General features: G+C 49.5%; 1 protein-coding gene across 2 annotated transcripts in view; it reads left to right on the top strand.

Annotated features, from left to right (window-relative positions):
* Nucleotides 1-5,879: 5,879 nt before the first annotated feature.
* Nucleotides 5,880-14,296, top strand: part of HDAC4 (histone deacetylase 4) — a 233,773-nt gene continuing 225,356 nt past the window's right edge. Inside the window, exon 1 of one of the 2 annotated variants that reach the window (XM_082763106.1) lies at nt 5,880-6,016. The gene's annotated coding sequence lies outside the window, so the exon portion shown is untranslated. Of the gene's footprint in view, nt 6,017-6,473; nt 6,585-14,296 lie in introns of those variants that run through there. The other variant, XM_082763107.1, reaches the window with a different exon arrangement.

Genomic DNA, 14,296 nt, shown 5'->3' with positions numbered 1-14,296 from the left:
AAAGGGAAGGCTCCAAGCGCAAGCTCTGCCAGCTGCTACTTGTCTGTAAAATATGAAAGTTGCTTCTCCTGAAAATCAGTTGCTGCTCCTGAAGCCAGGCGCTCGTATTTGCATGAGAAGGCTGCAACTGACTGTCAGATGATCTAAGTCTATGATCTTATTTTAAAAGAAAAGGACAAATATAAGTTTGTGGTCTTGCTCTGCCTCAGTCTAGCAGCTATCCATTCTCTTTTGTGCTCCCCACATTTCTGGAGAGCTGGTTGACGCTTATTTAGGTTGGCACAAACTAAATATAATCAAGTCTGTGTGAAAGAGCATGGGGCGCAGCTTCAAGAGAAGCAGAAAGAGGCATTCTGTCCTTCGTTGCAGGCCAAGGGGGCTATAGGCAAAATTCAGCTATTCTGAGGCAGCTCAATGAAATACACAACCTGAACAAAAAGTAAGTATTCCATTCAACTTGTGAATGCCTGTGAAATTTATTTTTTTTTTGCCAGCTTTTACAGTCCACAGCCTTCTCATTCAATCTTGAATAATAGCTTTGAATTGAGCTGTAAAAGCTTCCGAAGTTTGAAGTCTTTTGACAAGTTAATTTAGCTGTATGGTAAAAAGTTTTTCCCCCAGATAGAATAAAGACATCATATCATGAATGTAGTAGTCATCTAAGGGAAAGAAAACACCATTAGGATTAGAAATGATGGGCTTTATGGAGATAGTTTGTGGTTTAGTGTAATCTACTATCAATATTTCAGTAGAAAAATATTCTACTCGTCATTCAGCTGCAAGTCAATATCTTCACTTAAAACCAAGACCCAGGGGCCAGACTGCATGTATTTTTTATTGAAAAAGTAACTTGTTGCTTTTTTGTCAGTTTTCTACTTTTTTTTTTTTTTTTTCTTGTCCCTTACATTTATTTCCATTTCATATATTTATTTATTTTTAATCCTGTATCATGCAGGATGTCTCTTCTTCTTCTTCTTTTTTTTTTTTTTTTTCTGGTTGAAAGAGACAGAAAAATGAATCAATATTTTCTCTAAGGCTCATACTATAGAGAAACACACACACACATGGTTTTCTCTCAGCAGCTGCCACGGATGAAAATTCAAGGAATTAAACAATGATTTTTTTTTTTTTCTTTGACTACTAAGAATCAGAAAACAGTCACTGGTAAGCTAAGTGTATCCAACAATTATCATGGCCTCAATTTCACAACGGTCTCTTGTTAATTTTTTATTTATTGATTATTTCTAAATTCAAGCCTCAGTGTGCGACCAACGTCAACTGAACTGAAAAGAGAGCTGAGGAGGGAAAAGTGATTTCTTTTGTCCTCTTAACCCATCAGTTTAATCGGGAGGGATGACGGCATTGTAAGATTTTGGGACAGCAGTTCATATCGGCTGCGCAATGTTTCTTCTCTCATATAACACAGTTGAGAGAATAGATGTTATGCCTGAATAAATACGGAGTTTATAAAATCCAGCCAAAAATATTCAAAACAAATTTCAGCAAGGAAACATTTCAGAAGCGTGTTATGCCCAGGATAAAATGACAGCCGTAGCAATCCGACTTCGTCTTCACAGCTAAGCTTTTCCTGTATGTCTTCTACTTTCTCCTACCTCTTCCTGACACTTTCTTCCACACCAGCAGCACCGTGACTTCTCCTTACAGTGTCCTGCAAAAGGAAGCAGTAGCCCCTGCTCCCCAGGATGCATGCAGAAGCATGGCCCTTTCCAGGAGGGTTTGTGTTGTGTCAAGCCTCGACTGAACCTGCCATGTGGAAAGGAGCCACGGCCCGTCGTGGGCAGCCTGATCCACTGTCACTGATTCCTCCGAGCATCACAGGGCTGTCTGCTCCGCATTTGATATCACTGAAATAAACAGTATTGCTTGAGAAGCAGTACGTGTGATAAATATATATATTTTTTTAAGTGTAAATACAAAGAGGAGTGACCTTTATTTTGAACTTTTTTTTTTTTTCTTGAAGTGGGGGACAGGGACTTGAGTTTGTCCAAGAGAACAGCAATACCTTTTTTTTTCGTAGAGACTGGTTGTAGTGCTGCAGAATTTAAGCTTTTTAGTCTTTGAGTGATGAAGACTTGATGAAGTGTTGGGTCTGCAGACAAGCTGGAAAAATAGCTTCTGCAGCCAAATACAGGCTTCTTCAGCCTCAACAGGCACTCCCTTAAGCGGAGGGGAACCACCTTGTTCTTCGCTTCAGCTCACGTTAAGCCAGGCTGGACAGCTCTGCACAGAAAACAGATTTCACATCATAGAAATAAAACAAAATAAATAAATAAAAGTCGTAGATGAAGCAAAGTCCCAAGATGAAGCAAAATTCACCAGGACAAAGCTAAAAAAGGTATGTCAGGAGGGAAATGCAGGAGTGGGGCAATGTGAATTTAATGTTCTCTGGTTCATTACAGATGTGTTTTAAATCTGGCTTTTTTTCTTCTTTCCTGATGGCAGAAAGGAGTAAATAAGTGTGATGTAGGAAGGATGCAGAACAGATGGGAGTGGGAGATAAGGTAAAGAAGGGTGGCTGGCGGGAGAAAAATATCAGGGGAGAACAATGATGGCAACTAACTGATCAGGAGAAAGAAAAGGAAGCAATCCACACGCTTGTGCTTAAGCTTGGCTGCTGAAACACTGCCACTTGGGGTGGGTGTTGCTCTTCAGTGTCAAAGATCTAGAGGAAGTTCTTGCTGATTTTGTCCCTTACTTGATGCTCTTTTTGTGTCTGAGGAGGTGGTAGAAGAGGGAGCATGGGGACAGAAAGCTGAGGGACGCTATTTACTTTTAATCAGAACCCTGTGGCTGGGGAGGGAAATCAGCAGGAGTGTTGTGATGGCTGTTACCTACTCAAGAACATCAAAAAATGGAACAATTTTTGACAAACAAGAAGTAGAGTTTGTCTAGAGACAAGGTGGAGGTAGGCGGGAAGCTCTGTAATTGCATTTTATTTAAGTCTTTATGAATTAGCTCTGCCATTTTTTTTTTTTTTTGTAATTTCTATATTTTAATTCAAATGGCTTTTGAGTAAACTTTTCAGCTGCAGTTACAGCGAAGGCAGACCACACTGCATACAGTCAGGTTTAACATATAGGAAGAATACTTTTTCTTGCTCATGTTTGAATTCTAATTTATCCGAACAATGACAAGGTTTAATTTTCTGTCATTATGCACAGGTTAGCCTAGACTGGGTATTAATAGCTACACGTATTCACACCCACGACCACTAGTACGGCATCAATCACATCTTGGAGATAAAACTTATACTCCATGGCAACTTTTAGGGTACAATTTTCTTTCCTTCCTTCACCTTTTTAAACGACTTCAGCACTGCAGAGAGCACTGGAGGCAACATATGCAGCTGGGTGGCAGAATGGGTCTGCAGTGCAGCGTCCAGCCCTCGGCACACAGCCTGTGGGGAAAGGAGATGCCTGGGGGGCTCCTCCGGGCCCCAGTGTGTTTGGAACCTGTGGGGACCTCCTAGATAAAGTGTTGGTTGCACCTCGTGTTGGTGAGCAAAGCACCAGGAATGGGGAGCTGCAAGGGAGGGCAGACAGCCACCTGTGTGACAGCTGGTCATCAGGTCCATGGAGGACTTTGTGGCAATTGCAAATGTTGCCCCATCAGCTGCACGATCTTAATTAATAAACCCATATGTCTCTTGACACTTTAAAATAATTTAGAAGCTTATTTATACACACGTGCGTATACATACACGTGAGCACACAAACTGGCTCTGAAATAAAGATAGCAGAACAACCGTACAAGGAACCCTAAAACCTCACCAACCAAAGAACAATAAGCAAACAAGCCCACAAGCCAATATAACCTAAAAATGAATGAAAACGGGCTTCAGCTTTATGCAGAAGTGATGCTTGTCATGCCAGTGGTGTTCTTAGACGCATATTAAAGGGAGAATATTCCAAAACAAGAAGGCAGGCTGTGCTGCCTGTAGGCTTAAGCTCAGAATAATCAAAATGTAATGCTTGTTGTAAATTGCTGCTAATATATGAATCTTCTAAAAATAAAGTAAGACTGGAAAGCTGAAGTTAATGGGATGCTTTTGCTGATGGAACTGTCAGACTAATTCTGACCTCTGCCAAGAAGCGAGCATGTTGTTCACAGAACAGGAAAAAAAGCAACTGTAGGGGTCAAATCAATATGACAGGATTTTTAGATGGGTGGCCCTTTTGAATGGATATGCAGTCATTAAACATCTAAAAAAAAAGCTGTGCTTTTATGCTAAGATATATATATACGTAAATTTTGAGGGAGGGACAAAGTTGTTAGCAATTCCCTTCAGGTCCCAGATTTTACCTAAATCCAGATGGCTGAACTACAGGAGTCCGTTATTCTTTAAGGAAAATCTGGAAGTTTAAGAGCAATTTAGCAAGAGCCAATTAATCAAAACTACCAGAAGTGTGCTGGGATGGCTGCATACGAGGAGGAAAGATATATTTCATACTGTCTTAGTCAAGGATGTTAACAATTCTATGAAACTCCTTGAAAGCGACGTGGGAAGTCCCCATTTATTTGCTGGCGGGCTAAGGGTACGGCACAGCGGCTGCACCCCGGGGCATGAGAGCAGACCACTGAGTCCGTGCCTGGACCATGAACACCTTTAACTCTGTGTAAGCCAAGGGCTCCACCTATGTGAAGCACTAGCATCCTCTGGAAGATGTACTTGGACGTGAGGGGAGAGCTTTGAAGGCTGTGCAGATGGCCTTCAACCCAGAACAGCGCCAACAAGAACCATCTCTGCTTCTAGGACCAGCATGGTGCCTCACCTTCAAAAAAAAGCTATCAGAAAAAAAAATAAAAGTGGATTAATAAGATTTGAAGTCACACAATTGGAGATCTAGGCTCTCCTTGGACACTGGCGATGCCTTCAGTGAAGCCTGAGCTGATGATCAGCTCCTCAGGAAGGATGCGCTAGCCAGAGCATGGCAAAGGCAGAAGAGCAAAACTCTTGTGAAATGGTGGCTGTGTCAGCCAGGGGCTTGGCCCGGCATAAAATGGCCATGGGAGGAGGTTTGACAATTCAATAGCGTTAATTCCTTAGAAAACAGAAAAATCAATTAAACGTTGGATACTTGCTAGGAAAGCATGGTAGCGGCAAGCATGTCAAACAATCCTCTTTTTTTTTTTTTTTACCCTTGATAATTCAGGCAAATATTTATATTTTGAACTGTAATCTCTCTTTTTCATAGCGTGATTCAGCTATTTACTATTAAAAGCAGTGTATCTAGCCACCATTTTTGTAGGTCACTAGAGGGATTTAAAGAAACTTCAGCAGTGGGATTTTGGATGCAGAAAATCCTCAAAAAAAAAAAAAAAATCCATAGGCTAATAGGACACTGTATATCCACTTTGGCTTGCATTTTCCATGGTATGTCCAGTCAATGCATCTCCATGGAGTACTCTGGGAATCAGGATGCTGTATGTATGTGTAGCGTGGTATATGGTGTATATACCACCATATACCACGTTATTCTGAGAATATATATACTATGCGTTATCCTGGGAATCAGGGCGGTCTGAGGGGACGATATGTGCGGGTATTTTAGTTGTGGCTGTGTCACTCGGGGCAGGAGGAGCAGGGGACGCCCGGCTGCTGCTACGAGCCAGGCCGGGGCAGGGGGCGGCAAATGGCCGCCATGGCCGGCGGCCGCCTCAGGCGGCGGGTAGTGGCCGGGCCGCGCGCCGCGGCGTCGCCTAGGCGACGGGCAGTGGGCGTGGCCTGGGCAGCGAGGCGTGGCCTGATTGGCTGCCTTCCCCCCCCCGCCGGCGGGAAGTGCGGGAGGGGGGGGGGCTGCTATAAATAGCCCGCGCGCCCTGATTGGCCGCGGGGAAAATGGTCGCACCACGTGACGCCGCCGCGAAAAATTCCAAGATGGCGGATCCCGTCACGGGCTGAGGCCGTCGGGGGCGCGCGCGCCGCCGTGTCCGCGCCGGGGCCGTGCCCGCGCCGTGCCCGCGCCCTGCCCGGCTCCCCGCCGCCGCCGCGCAGGTCAGTACGCGGCCCCGCGGCCACCGCCGCCGCACGAGGCCTCCCCGCGGCCGCCGGGCTCCGGGAGGGGTCGGCGGCCCGGCTGCGGGCTGCGGCCGCGCGGGGCGCCGGAGGGCGGGGCGCGCGTGCGAGCGAGAAGGGTGGTGGGGGGGGAGAGATGACGGGCAGCTCGCTCAACCAATCAGCGTCGCGCTGGCGGCGGCGGCGGGCGGATTTGAGCGGCTCGGCGGCGCCTCGCCGCGCGCTGATTGGCTGGTTTCCCTAGCGGGGCGTGGCGCTGCCGGGCAGCCCAATGGGCGCTGGGCCCCGCCCGCGCGCTTCCCACCGCTGGCGTTTTTTGTGAATGAGGCGGGAGGGGGGGCGTGGCCAAGAATGACCACGCCCCTTAGAATACGGCGCGCCTGGCCACGCCCCCTACCCCTACCCCCCCCCCCTCCCCACTACGGGGCGGCCGCGGCTCCGCCCCGCCCCGCGCCGCCGCCGCCGCCGCCGCCTCGGAGCCGCGCGGGGCTCGGCGGGGAGCGCAGCGCAGCGGGGCCGAGCGGGGCCATGCGGGCAGCGGGCAGCGGTGAGCGGCCGGCACCGGGCGGGGCGGGCCGGGGGGCAGCGGGGAGGCACGGGACGGAGCCCTCCGAGCCCTCCCCGGAGGGCTGGGGGGTTTTTTTGGGGAGGCGGCGGCCGCCACCGCCGCTGCACGGAGCCCGCAGGCAACCGGGGCGATGCCTGCGGCTCGGGGCCCTTCGCTGCGCTGCCCCGGGTCAGCGCAGGGAGCCCGGGGTGCCCCCCGCAGGGAGCGGCGCCCCGCTGGCTGTGCGAGGAGAGGCCTCCGGAGCCCCCCCCATCACTTCGCAGAGCGCAGAAATGCCCCAAAAAGCGCTTTTTTTTTTTTTTTTTTTCGGTGCGGAAAGCAGAAAGCGGGGCGTGCTGGTACGCGCCGCGCCGCTCCGAGGTCCTGCGGTGAGGTTGGGCTGCAATGGGTAATGACAGATCCCAGCCCAGCCGGAGCTAGGACCTGTCCTTAAAAGCAGGCTTTTCCCCCCAAAACGCCGTGGTTTCTGGCATCCGGGGGAGGGGGGGGGGGGAGCGCTGGGAGCCTTTCGGCCCGGCACGCCGCAGGTTTGTGCAACAGTTTTTTTTGGGGCCGTAACTTAAAAAAAAAAAAAAAAAAAAAAAAAAGAAGGGAAAAATAAAAAAAAAAAAAAAAGAAAGGGGGGAAAAAATAGCTTCTAATGCATGTGGAGCAGCAGCAGGGAGGTGTTGCCGAGCGCTCGCGTGTGGGTTTTGCTGCAGGAATTTATCAGGGAAGATGCTGTGCGGTCCCCGAGCTTCCCTGAACGCCGGCCGCGGGGTGTTTGTGGCAGGGCGAGCGCAGCAGCGGGCATCTGAAGCGAGCAGAGCCATTTACATAACAATTATCGGACGCGGTGGCTGGGGACCGAGCGCCGTTTAAAGGGAAGTAAACCTGCCTTTTATCCGAAGCACTTGCGTAATTGTTTGGTGCCTGCCTTTCGTGATAGGGGAAGCTGTTTTCCCCCCTCCTGCTCGCCTGTCAAGGCTTCCCCAGACCAGGCTCTCCCCTTGCCAGGGTGGATCGTGCTGTGTGGGATCCCCTCATGCTCCCAAACAGAGGGGAAAAATTCCCCTCGGGAATCTTCCCCGAGACCTGGTGCAGTGCTGGGTGCCTGCGGGCAGCTCAGGCCATGGGCACACAGCTCTCACCAGGGGTACATCGTGCTCATGGCCAGCAGCTGTGCTCTGTTGTCTTCCCCGCACTAATTCGAGGCTTAGGGGATGGAGCGAGCGTTGCTGCGGCCCTCGTGCCCCGGTGGATCTCACCACGGAGCGAGCGACCCCATTGCCAAGGCGTTGTGATTTACTGGAGGCAGGGACCGTCGCTGAGTGGGACTCGCGCCGCTGTCAGAGTGCTTTCAGCCGCTGCCAAAAGCTACCTGGAGTTAATTATCTGAATTAGACTTTCTTAACAACAACATTTTTTAAAAGCTAAGGAGCTCTGAAGTTTATATAATAATCTGCTTCTTGGCAAGGTTTCTTTTTTTTTTTCCTTTTTTTTTTTTCCCCTGTGCGTGGTCTGTCGCTGCGCCCAGTTCCCATCCCCTCTGGTGCTTGCGGAGCTGTCAGCCCCAAAGCTGCCTCTCCGAAAGAGTTAAGAGGGCATTGAATTAGGAAAGCTCAGCTGCTTGTATACAAATATACAGCAATTACAAGGCAACAAAGTTATTGCAGAATCCTACCGTAACCATGGCAACGTGCTCACTCAATTACATTTGGAAATGTAAAATGCCACCCAGTTAGAAAGAGTAAGTTTCAGTGACTGCAGATTTTCTGTAGGAACCCAAATGTGTACGACGCGGCTTTCCAGGATTATATGGCTTGTGTCGTGTTGGAGTGGCATGTTTCAGCATGTGCATCTCAGATTTTGGCTGTGAATATTAAGCTGTGCCATTGGTTGGCTGAACTTAGGAAAAAAAAAGCTCTAAAAAAAAAAATATCTTGAAATCTTTCAAATTTTACTTTGCTGCCCGAGAGAGTCTTTAGTGTTTTGCTTCAGGACCTGGCTGTAGAGAGAGGATGGGGCTAGCACAGCACGAAACGCATTTTGCAAATTACCTCAGAATACCAGAGGAATTTGGCATTTGCTTAATGGGATGGAAGCGGGGAAGAAAAGCGTACGGATGGAGTGGAAGCTCTCATCCTGCGGGGAGGAACTGCTCCTGTGGAAGGCCGTGCTGGCGGAGCCTGCGGTCAGCACCACGAGCAGGAAGCTCTGGAGAAGCTCCTGATGCGCGACGGACACGGCATTTCCCATGGAAGTATCGTTTGTTGCTCGCTGCTTAATGCTGGCTGATGAGCAGAAGGAATAAACCAGGAGAATAAAGCAGGGAAAAAAGTGGTTTCTTGCACGGGCTGCCCTCCGCGTTGGTCAGGGTGCAGCTTGCTGCTTGGCAGTGTTTGTGTTGCACGGGTGGCTTCTGTTAGTGCAGAAAAAGGGAAAAACAGCGGGGCCCTCAGGGAGATTTATTTTCTTTATCGTGGAGCGATGTGTTTACAGACACGTGCAGATTGATGAGCTGAGGAGACAGCTACCTGGTAAATTTTCCTCTTTCCCTTCCACCGTAGGCAGGGGCAGAAGCACGGGAGCTGCTTGTTGATGGGTTGCCAGACAGGTGGACTTGATCCCAGCCTTCAGTGCTAAATCCCACGGTGAACTGCAAGGACGAGGAGTAGGGCTTACTAAAAATAAAAGTTAGAAAGGAGTGGGAGCCCTTTCTCATTGCCCTCCCAATCTCTTTCTGAATGGCTTTGAGCTCTCTGGGCTCTTGAAAGCCACCTGAAGGTGCATCCGTGGTGTAGAAGCTTGGTGTGCTGTCGGAAACTTTCCCTCTAGGATCGTTTGTGGGTTTCTAGTCTGAGGCAGCTACAAGCTCCCTATTACATGGACACACCCCAAAAACGTGTAAAACGAAGCCTGGAGAGAGCAACTTCCCACCACGCGTGCGGTGTACGGCAGGGTCAGAGGCTCAAGGCGACGTTTTGTTCCTCATCCAGAGCTGAGAAGGGCGAGAGCTCATGACCACGCTTGTCAAATAACTTAGCAAAAGGGCTTAGTATGTTGAGTGTCTCTTAAAACATGCTGCACGGCCTTCCCTTGAGGAGTGCAGGCTGGCAAGGTGGCTGCTTACCTTCTTGCCCCACCGAGGGACCGCTGCCTTCGGCTTTCAGCGCCTCCGGATCGCATTCCTGGAGCGCTTGGTGTGTGCCCTGCCCACCTGGAAGGTCACAGCGAGCCAGCTGCCCTCGTCTTTTCTCAAGTGTGGTGCGTGGCTGGCTGGGTGAAGTGGGTTGGGAGTGTGCTGAGAGCAATGCTGGCTCTTCAGGGTTGGAAAACCTTCCTGCCTGCTGCCCGGCTCTGCCAGCGTCCTCTTGGGGTTAAAATGCTCCTTTGGTGTTCTGGCCTCTTCTGGTTAAAGGATTGGTTGGGTTTTGCTCCCTGGCACTACCTGTGTTTATATTTACTGGAAATATTGTGTGTGTGTGTATCTTACTGTATCGCACTCCCCTTGCAGTGTAGAACTCCAAACCCTTGGGATTTCATTTTTACTTGTCGTGCATCTCTGGTTCAGCACGCAGTCATGTTACCAGCACAGTTTGGTTGCTGCTAACCTGCTCCAAGCTGCGGAGCTTGTCACAAACCACGAAGAACATATTATTTGGACGGTGATAACAGCACTGATGAAATACTTCCCCAGTATTCTCAACTCTTCCCACTGTCCTCTGTGGTGCCATCTTCCACTCTGTTGCTCTTCCAGTTCACTGTGAGCCTGTTTCTCTTTATCCCATCGCCTTTCTGTAACATTATTTTTCCCGTCTGCAGGACCAGTCATGGGGCTTGTGTTTAATCAGACTCCTGCTGGAATACTTTCAGCGTATGCTTTTGTGAAGATGTGTGCTGTTGGACGGAGAAGCTGTAAGGATGGCTCTGGTCACTTAATTCAAGAGTGTTTGGTGCTGGGTCCACCTCCCTTACAGATGACCTCTGCTTTCCAGTTACCTTTTCTGCCAGGTTCCCAAGGCCCAAGCGTACCAATGCTACGTAGAAATGAAAGGGACCTGGTTCTCCTCAGCTTGCTTGCTGATCTCAGAGGTCTAGGGAGAAAAAAAAAAAAAAAAGGAAAACAAAACAAAACTGAAAATATGTGGTTTTGCCTCGAATTGTGTAAGCTGAGAAACAGCAGAAACAGTAAAGCTGTCTGCTTCAGTAATTAGAAATCTGGCAGTGTTGTTACCTAGTCACAGGGATAAATGGCCTCCTAAAAATTGAAGGAAAACCTAGACGTGGGGGAGAAAATGCATCTTAGCATGCTTGGTGTAGATTGTCTCCTACCGTGGCGTTGGAGGCCTAGGATGGCCATTTGATAAGGCCATATATAACAGGTGATTCACAAAGTGATGCCTGGCGTTGCCAGCACTGCTGGAGTACCAAGCAGATTTTGGGCAGTTCTCCTTCCCGGGAAAGACCTGGGCTGAGAGGAGGGGAAGAAGGAAATAGGCAGGGCTCTTCTGGCTGTCCTGGAGGAGCTGCCTTACAGAATTTGGAAGTCAAAGGGGCAAAAGTGGGTAAAGTGAGGGCAGAGAAGCAGGAAAGCACACAGAGGTTGCAAAAATGATGTAGAAAAGTGGAACGCTCAGAAGGAGATTGTGAAAAGCTCCTGGAAAAGCTTCGGTGGTGCTCCCTTTGCGAGGAAGCACAGCTTGGCCTGCATCTAAAAATTCAAGCTTTCTGCCTGGCGTTCATTACTGGGCACATCTTAACTTCATTCGTTTCCTTCGTGTCTTCCTGTTGACTGGTATCTTTGGAAATTTGGTTAGAAGCTGCTTCAGGCTGACCTCTGGGAGTGTAGGGGGATCTGCGGTCAGGGGCACACGCAGCCCTCTGCCCGCCTCAAGGGCTCGAACCTTTGCTTCAAACACAAAAACTATTTAAAAAGCAAAAGGTTGCAGTCTGACAATGGGGTCGTAGGGGTCGTAGGATGTGCCAGAGTGTTGCTGCAGCAGGATATTGTCCCCGAGGTGATGTCTGGAGAGCACTGGGCGAATATTTCAGCTCCGTGTGGCCGGTGAGACTACTGGGCTGGCGCGTGGAAGCCCTGCCGTGGGTACCTGGCTGGCACGCGTGGCTTTGGTGGCTCCTCTTTGCTTCTGAGTTTGGCCTCCTGCAGGCCTCCCCTGCATCTGAACAAGCCGGTGGGCTGCTGGATAAAGCAGTGCCTTGTACAGGTGCTGTTCCACGTGGGCACGCAGGGTAAGTGAACGCACGGGAGCTGAAAATCTCCGTTTGGGCACGTGCAGCCTGGCTGCGCGTTGTGTTAATTGATCCCTTTAAGCGCTTCACTCCTTCATCCTGGTAAACACTGACATCCGATTAGACGTAATTCCATTCCTCCTGCACGAGGAGCGAGGAACCTCGGTGTTTCACATGGAGGAAATAATTTACTTTATTAATTTATTTTCCCGAAGAAGCGGTGCTTTAATGAGACGCCTGTCACCGAGACTTAATTACCGCGAAATTCCGCGAGCATCACTATGCTGCGGCTGGTTTTGTGCAAAATCAAATTTCATTTGTCAAGCGCCACGAGATAGCATTAGCTTCCTGGTGGGATTTGCATTAAGTTAAATGTGAGAGCTGCTGCGGGCTGCTCCACGGCTCTGCTTTGTCCTCCGTCCCCCTGCCTCCGGGTGCCGGCGGCGAGGTGCAGCATCGCGGCTGCCTCCGTGCTGATACCTTGCAGCGCTTCGTGCTGAACAAGCAGTTCTTCAAATCTGCTGTTCAAGATTGAAGATAGATGAGCGCGTCGCTCCCTTCCCCTTTCCCCCGGTTTTATTTCCAAGCCTTCTTCCCGTTTTGAGTTTTCGTTTTACTTCAATAGAAGGCGCAGCCTGCAGCTTGCACGGGGTTATTTATAGTCGCTTAACGTACTTCCACTGGGTTGCATTGCACTAAAATAGCTTGCAGAATCACATTACATTTGCTCGGTAGAAAAATGCTCAAGTTAGTTCTGGTGTTGTGTTGACAAAACTTCCCATTTTGTTCGCCTTGCTGCTAGAAAAGGTTCCAAAACGTAAGCCTGAAACAATGAATGACTTCTGTTGCGTGCTGCTCCCAGCAAGAATTCGCAAGGGGAGGGTTTTGCACAGCACTGGGAAAGTTGCGTGTTTTTTTTTTTTTTTTTTTACTCCCTTGGGTACCACAGTTTTTTAGGTTCTGTTGGCATTTGTTCCTGATTTTGGTGCAATCCTGAGTAAAGGTGGTTTTCAGGGTGGTCAAAAAACTGGGCTACGTTCTTGCTGCAGGTTGATCCGAAAGGTAGACCTGTACGGCTTGCTCTTCTGCTCAAATAACGTTGCCTTGAGTGAGGAAGAGTTACAGAATTAACCCTTTGAAGATGCTGAGGACTCTGAAAGTGGAATAGCCTGTGGATTTTAGTGTTGAGAGCCTGGTGGATGGGGACATCAGCCTTCACATTACATGTCAAGACTTTTTCACAGAGGGAAGGCAGACCAGCTGTGCAGACCAATGGACCGGGGAGGTCCTAGGAGAACTTGGAGGTAAAACTGCCCTTTCTTGCAGGCTGCGTTGTGTTTTCGAGCAGTGCACAAGTGGAACTAGATCCTCCAAGCCAAAGAAGAGTTGCTTTTCCAGCCAGCATGGAGGTCGCAAAGAGCTGCTGTGCCTCGTGCTCCGGCTGAGTCTGCAGAGGACTTGTCCACGTGGCGGTGTGAGCGAGGGAGCAGGACTCTGAAGCAGAGGTTGGACTGCTGCAGGAGGGCAGGATGAACGCCCTGCCGAGAAGCATGGCTTTTTGGGAAGAAATGGGTGAAATTTGGGAAGAAATGACAATTTCAACCCAAGAAATGTCTTCGTTGGGTTGTAAGCACAGCCCATTCTTGCCCCTCATGCAACACAGAAGGCCTGGTGGGCTGCTGCTGTTTTGTTCTGCCAGCCAACAGACAACACCCTGGCTTTCTGTAAGCTTCACCTCCTCTGTAAGCAGCGATGAGTGTCACGAGTGAGCTGAAACTCTGCAAATTTAGTGCTGCTGCTGCTCGCTGGCACCGCAGCATGGGAAGAAGCAGACCTTTGGTGGGTTCTTCCACTGGCTTGGAACAGGCCCTGGCTTCTGTGGGCTGCGTCTCAGTTTTTCCTCATCTTGATGTGAACGGATCTCATAAAATAAATTATTTTTCCAAGTCTCTTCTGTGATGAACTTCATCCCATCTCTCTTGGGCTCCTTTTCTGTTTGAAGCTTACAGTAATGCTTTGGTTGGGAGGATTTTTTCTCTCCCTCCAGCTCATAGCGGGATGTGGCTGGTGCGAATGGCTTTGGGGCAGCACAGGGCTGGTGCCCTGGGGGTGGTGGTGGGCTGGGAGCTGCGGTGATGCCCGGCAGTGGTTGTGGGTGGCAGCCCTCAGCTAGAACCAAATTTCCGAGGCTGTCCGGGTGAAGTGTCCTGTTGGGTAGTGGTGGTGTTAGAAATCACAGCTGAGATACGTTTGGCAGTGCGAGCGTGCTCCTTCTGGTCTTTGCTGTAAAAAAAATAATAAAAAATAAAATGCTTGTCTATAAATAAACTGATGTATGGGGATGCTGAAAGCAGGGGAGCAAATGAGGAATTGGTGCTTGACTGAGGAGATGGCTATCGCTGAGTAGTGCTGACTGCAGCAGGAGCGAGGGCAGTGCTGTGCGAGGTGGTAGATCCACT

Source organism: Aythya marila (genome assembly GCF_965140915.1).
Source record: "Aythya marila genome assembly, chromosome: 6".
Lineage (NCBI taxonomy): Eukaryota > Metazoa > Chordata > Aves > Anseriformes > Anatidae > Aythya > Aythya marila.
The sequence above is the reverse complement of the archived record's forward strand: the minus strand, read 5'-3'. Positions and strand labels throughout refer to the sequence as shown.